The 6,874-nt window shown below is 42.4% G+C and overlaps 1 non-coding gene across 1 annotated transcript; it reads left to right on the forward strand.

Moving 5' to 3' along the window:
• The first annotated feature begins 5,956 nt into the window (after positions 1 to 5,956).
• Positions 5,957 to 6,060, forward strand: LOC141570304 (small nucleolar RNA U13). The gene has a single exon (XR_012494309.2). It is a non-coding gene; the product is annotated as a small nucleolar RNA U13 (small nucleolar RNA).
• The last annotated feature ends 814 nt before the right edge of the window (positions 6,061 to 6,874 follow it).

The raw sequence follows: 6,874 nt of genomic DNA on the forward strand, positions 1-6,874 counted from the left end.
AGCCTTTTCAGCACTTCCAAATAGTAAACTTGGTTAACTGTCCAGTTGGTACAAATTCATAATGAATAACCCATCTGATATCAAAAAAGGTTAGCAACGTCGTTTTGACTCTTGATTTAGACCGATGGAACTTTTTTGGTTGTGGATAATTGGCTGACTTCCATTGTGTACTTTGATGCTTTGTTTCAGGGTCGTATTTGTACAGCCATGTTTCATCACCAGTGATAACACAGCCCAAAACATCGTCTTGCTTCTCCAAAAGGTCTTGGCAAACTCAACTCTCCTTTACTTTTGTTCATCACTAAGCTCCTTCGGGACCATTTTTGCACACACCTTTCTCATGCCAAGGTTTTCAGTTAAGATTTTCCTAACTGTTTCTCTATCAATGTTTATATGATCTGCTATGCTTCTCACAGCCAGCCAATTTTGATGCACAATTCGATGAATTTTTGCAATGTTTTTGTTAGTTCTGCTAGTTACTGGCTACAGTGACCTCTCTTCTTCCGTGACGCAGTCTCTCTCCTCAGAAAAACGTTTAATCCATTTGCATAATGCAGTTTTCTTCATGGCATTATCTCCATAAACTTGGACTGTCCCTGATTTAATTTCTACTCTTGCCAAGTTTAACAAGAAATTGAATATTTGTTCATTGCTCTAATTCAAGCTCAGACATTCTCATGATGGCACACAAAACCATGCAACAACAATAATGAATGCCACTCAGCAAGACACATTGACACAAACACAGCTGTGAGACACTGATATACCAAGGTTATGACACATTACTGAGCTGTTTGTACAATGCTGCCAATGTAAGCGCAGTGGCAAGTTCACGAACTTAATTGTCAGACCTCGTATATTTATTGCGTGCTTATAATACGCCAAGAATTGTTCCTGGGTCTGGGGATACAGCAGTGAATGAGACAAACCCAGAACTTTGTCTGCTCCAGAGGGGAGACAGACAATAAACAACTAAGCACATGCTCCCATATCAGGTATTGAAGAATGAGAAGGGATAGAGTGATGACAGGTAGAGCAATGTTTACAAAGGTGATGAAGGAACTTCCCCAACCTGGTAACATTTAAATCAAGAAATGAAAGAAAGGCAAGAGGGACCCACCCAGTCAAGGGCCTGAAGAAAAACATCAATGTAGAAAGAAAAGCCAATACAAATGTCCTGCAGCAGGAAGGGTATAACAAGGTAATACAGGGTGTCAGTAAATTCTGGTGCTGCAGTTTCCAAACTTGAACCAACTATTTAGTGAGTCAGAGAGCAGGCTTCATTTCATGCTATTGAATGCATTGGTTATATCCAAGTTTGATCTGGCTTTTATTCATTTTCATTTTTCCATTGCCTTCCCCACTTTCCCCAGCCTCATATACCAACTTCTGATTCCTATGGAGTGTTAAAACGAGCAGATAACCTTTGTGTCTTTTCCCAGAGCAGTGATTGCCCAAGTGGAGTTGTTAAATGCTTACTTAACTAACGGCAACGTCGAAACTTTTATTGACATTAAACCCTTTCAAAAGTATCTGACAAGCTGGCTAAAAGAATATATATTGTGGGAATCTCCTTCTTTAATGAAGCAATTAATCGTGAGAATTAGCAAACTTCAATGAGAGCCCAGTGAGCTGCTGTGAAGATGCAGCTCGGGGCCTCTCCGGAAATCCCCAGTCAAGAAAGGCAGCACCTAGCAGCTCAGGAGGCCTGGTGTGATTGACAGCTCTGCTTATTGATTTTGGATCTGAGAACAACTCCCAAGGGGCTGGTGTCTGAGAGTCAGAGGCAGAATTTGATGAGGCAGATGGGACTCTGAGAGAAAAGCTCATAAGGCAGAGCAGTGAAATGCTCCTTCCTGACCCTCTCAGGCGCGATGAGAGACGGTCTGCTTCTCGTTTTCCCCGGGATTCATTCCCACCAGGCTGTATTTGAAGAAGATGACAGCCCAAAAGGGTCTTCTTGCTCTTTGGGGGAAAAAAAAAAAATTTTTTTTAAATCTCTTTAAGTACAAACTTTCAAACTGCTACCAACTGGCATGTGCTTCAAGGGAGAAGGTAGGAGCAAAACATCTGGTGCCCGGGCTCACCTTGCCTCCAGTTTGGATTGCCGTAAGTATTCGTGTTGTGTGCGTGTTTCCCTTTGCTGCTGGTGAACAGATTCTAGCAGCCTTTCTAAGCGTTCGTAAGGCAGGCCCCTCACCTGGCACCCCGTCTCACCTGCCTTCAGGGGCAGATGGTGGGATGATTCTAAGCTAATGAAACAGCAGGTCGTCCCTGTCTCCTAAACAAACAATTCTCAGACACCCTCAGGTGGAGGGGTGCCTGAGAGTCGTCGGGTTTTGCCACCCACGCAAAATAACGATGTGCTAATTCCATTTTACAAGATAGGAAATGCTTTCTCTGGCAGAAAACATGACTACATGATATGTATGCCACGTAAAATCCCAACCAGAAACACAGGGGCTTCTGCAATACAATATGAACCGGTGATCTAACAGGGAGCGCTTGTGGGAAAGTTTTTTACATCAACGGTCTCATCCGTGTCCCGTGTTCATCGCCGTTCTCATCTCTTCACATTGTCTGCATTTAAGCATTAGCAGGTGCCAAACTTACAGAAAGACCATTTTAAGTGGTAAACATCCTGATCTAACTGTTAACTTTGTTGTTTCTACAAATTAGAAAAAGTCTCCATTTATTGCTTGATTCTCGAATTAGAACTGCTGTGTGTAATGTGGCGGGGGGACATCGCGAGAGGCCCACACCATGGCTCGGCGGCTGCTGTGGACCTTTCTTCCTCATGCCTGTCCCACTGTCCCCTTCCTGCTCCCAGCAAGCCCGCTCTCGCTCCCAGCGGACTTTAAAAGGAGTGGGGGAAGAAACGGAAATGCAGTGAGACTGTGCGTTGCCCACCAAATCCATTCTCGCAATCTTCCAAATCGCATTGAATGGAATGGAAGGACAGCACATGGCTGCCGAGCGGGGCTACATTCCCAGCCTGGTTTTGTCCCTGCCGAGCTGGGTCATAGGACAGGGGCTGTGCCTCCTCCGCGTGCCCTCACCCCTTTCCCATGGCTGGAATCTGAATGTAGCATCAATCCAGTGTCAATCACACAGAAAACGGTAACACTGGAGGGGATGGCCGACCAACAACGTGGGAAGTACCTACCCTGCCAACCTGGATGCCTCACATCAGGACTATTTCATAGGAGAGAAGTAAACTTCCTTGTTCATTGGGTCTCTGGTGCATGAGTCTTGTCCTACCTAATACAGGAATTTTCACAAAACCTTTGCTGTGAATACACAAGAAACGCAATCAGTAATTTCTCCACGGCTCTAAGCTCCTTATTCAGCGCTTTTCCTGGTTTGCTCCCCCTCCTTCCAGGTTTATCTCAAATGCCACCTCCTCCAGGATGGGAGCCAGCCACACTGGCGGTCTGTCCCGCAGAATCTCATGATGATATCACAGTGGATTCTCTTTCTGTCAGTGGTTTCACATCTGATTCCAACACAACAAATCAAGGTCTTCTTGTGAACTCAATTATGACTTTGAGGATTCTGGTTTGGATGACCACTTGGATGGTATGTTAGTTTACTAAGATAAAGAGCAGAGCAACTACAGAGAGAAAAAGAAGGTGGGCTGGAGAGGGATGTTTGGTCACCTAAGCAGTCCTCCAGAAAACTCCAGTTCTAGAAGAGAAACTGAAAGAGGCTCTAATCACAAATCAGTAAAGGAAAGGAATTTAAAACAACCCATCAAAAATAACAACCAAGACTGATTGGATCAGAGACCCGGAACTGGAAAAGAGAAAGAGAGAGAGATTATCATCAAGGAACAAGCCACCAACACCGCTGTCCTTAAGTTAATATTATAATTTACAGACGAGCATTGTAACTGACTCTGAACAAAAGATTGAATCCCAAACATCACTACTCTCTACTGGCCTGAGACCCCTAACCGATCACATTCACCTCTCTGAATCTTTGTTTTTTTCACCTGAAAAAAATGGGAATAATAATAAAAGATGACCAGAGAGGATTATATGATAATATAGTCATGATAACTAAATAGGATAATACATGTGGAAATGATATGTAAAAGAGCACCGTGCGTGTGTGAGTTATTACTCCTTACATGACATTCAGAGTTAAGTAGGAATATAAAGATAGGATAGTGTAGGCTGGGAAATGGGATAAAACAAGTTTAGAATGTTGAACAGGACAGACAGGGTGAGGTACTGAAAAAAGAACCTAGAAAAGTAAGACAGTAGCAAAAGCAGACATTTTCATCAAGCATGTACCTTACTTCCTTTGTCCCCCGCTGCTCTCCTTCCAGCTCTGACAAACACACACACACACACACACACACACACACACACACACACACACACACACCTCTCTCTCCGACTTGTGCACTGATGAGGTGATAAACACACACACGTCTCGCTCCAACTTGTGCACTGATGAGGTGACAAACACACACACACCTCTCGCTCCAACTTGTGCACTGAAGAGGTGATAAAAACACACACACGTCTTGCTACAACTTGTGCACTGATGAGGTGACAAACACACACACACACACACACACACACACACACACGGCTCGCTCCGACTTGTGCACTGATAAGGCTTGAAGAAGTGGAGGTCCAGCTGACAAGCTGCACACTTCAAACAGAAGTTGAACTGAAATGGTTTATGAAACACAGCTTAGCAGGTGCTTTGGCATCAAGAACAAACTTTCATAAGTTACTGCACAATTCCACTTACATGAGGTATCGAAAATAATCAAACTCACAGAGGCAGAGAAAACATTAGTGGTTGCCAGGGGCTAGAGGATGGGGGACATGGGGAACTGTTCAGTGGACCTGAAGTCTCAGTCATGCCTGATGAGTAAGTTCTGGAGGTCTGCTATGCAACACAGGGCCCATAATTAACAATACAGGACTGTGAACTCCAAAATATGTTAAGAGAATAGATCTCATGTTAGGTGTTCCTACCACCAAAAAAAAGTACACAGGAAACTTTGGGAAGTGTTAGATGTGGCTGTTACTTGATTGCAGTGATGATATCAAGGGTGTTTGCATATGTCCAAACTCATAAAACTGTACACATTAAATATGTGCAGTTACTTGTATATTATACCCCCAATAAAACTACTTTTTAAAGAATAAGTTGTCACAAATCAAATTATTTTCTTAGTGGTGTCACTAACATATATACCAGATCCAGTTGTTGGTTTCAGACTCAATGGTTTATTTGTCCATTCAGCTACTAAATATTTATTAAAACCCAAATTATACTATGGTTGACATTAATACAGTTTAGTAGTTTTTTTTTGTGTTTTTTTTTTTTAATTCATGAAATTAAAAGTTTAGCATTGCCTTGAGGTAGGGAGGTCATTCATCTGGGAAGGACAAAGCAGACTCAAGTCTATCCTATTTGAAAAAGTTTTAGAAAATTAAATTCTAGTAACTTTCTTAGTCATACAACAAATATCTGTTGAATACAAGCTATTTTCAAAGCACAGTGCTGAGCATTATAGGTAAAGCAAAAGCTGGAGAAGCTAACCTCTGAATGCCTTACAGGTGGCTAATAGTTTAAATGAATTCATCAAATGTCTACACTACAGTAATTATGCGATAGACTTGATTATCACTGGTATAAAGATAAGGAAACTGAGGTGGAAGATCAAACAGCTAATAGAGGCAGAGGCCCAAAAGATTGACAGCTTCTTTCCTGCCATGTGAGAGTACAGTGAGAAGACAGCCAACTATGAACCAGAAGGTGGGCTCTCCCCACACACTGAATCGGCTCTTATGACCTTGGACTTCCCAGCCTCCAGCACAATAAGAAATAAATTTCTGTTGTTTGTAAGTCACTCAGTCTATGGTATTTGTTATAACAGCCTGAATGGACTAAGACACTGCCTCAGCAACCTAATATAAATAAAACACTGATCCTTTTGTAGTTCATAAGTGTGATGATTGGGTGTTCACGCTTTTGCGTGAGGCATGCCTCCCACAAACCTTGTTATGACATCGGCACATTACCCGTCTGACGTAAAAGTAAAATAAAATAAAATACTGGGAAATTGTAGTAGATTAAATATCACTGCAAGTCTTTTGTAGTTTCCCCCCTCAAAAGGAGGAGTCCGTCACCCCACAACTTAAATCTACACCAACCTTGATATTTGCTCTATCCCGTAGGATGTGGTGAGAGTGATACTGGCAACTTCTGAGCTCAGGCCTCCAGAGGGCTTGCTGCTTCTGTCCTTGGAACCCAGAGGTGGAAACCAAACCAGCCTTCTCTAGGATGAGAGAGATCATGTGCAGAGAGAAACCAGCTATTCCTGCCAAACCATCTGAGGGCAGACTTAAGAGTGAAATGAGGCCATCCTGTACTGACCTCCCCGCCATGGGCTGAATTCAGTCACATCAGGTAATACCATTGGAAGGAGATCCCAGCTAAACCACTGAACCATGAGAAATAATAGATGTTTGTTACTGCAAGCCACTGAGTTTTGGGGTGGTTTGCTGTGTAACAATAGATAACTGAAACAGAAATAAGGTCCTACAAAATTTTGTTTGTTCATTGTTTTGTGTATGTTGTATGTATAAAAGCCTGTTACAACCAAGTCAAACTACTAAATAGTGCAAAAAAAATGTATGTGGATATAACAACAAAATTACCCAGTGTTGTTAGACACATTTGTAATAAAATATTTTAATATATGGCCAACATACATAAAGGTGATTTCATGCTTCAGTATAGCACAGTTTTCTGACTACTACATCAATAGTGGCAGTATGTTGCGAGCAGAAAGCCTGCTGGTTGTGGACTGTTTTCTGTGTGTTCGCCAGACTCCCATCACTTT

Source organism: Rhinolophus sinicus, chromosome 1 (assembly GCF_057876585.1).
Source record: "Rhinolophus sinicus isolate RSI-liver-muscle chromosome 1, RSI-T2T, whole genome shotgun sequence".
In the NCBI taxonomy this organism is placed as follows: domain Eukaryota; kingdom Metazoa; phylum Chordata; class Mammalia; order Chiroptera; family Rhinolophidae; genus Rhinolophus; species Rhinolophus sinicus.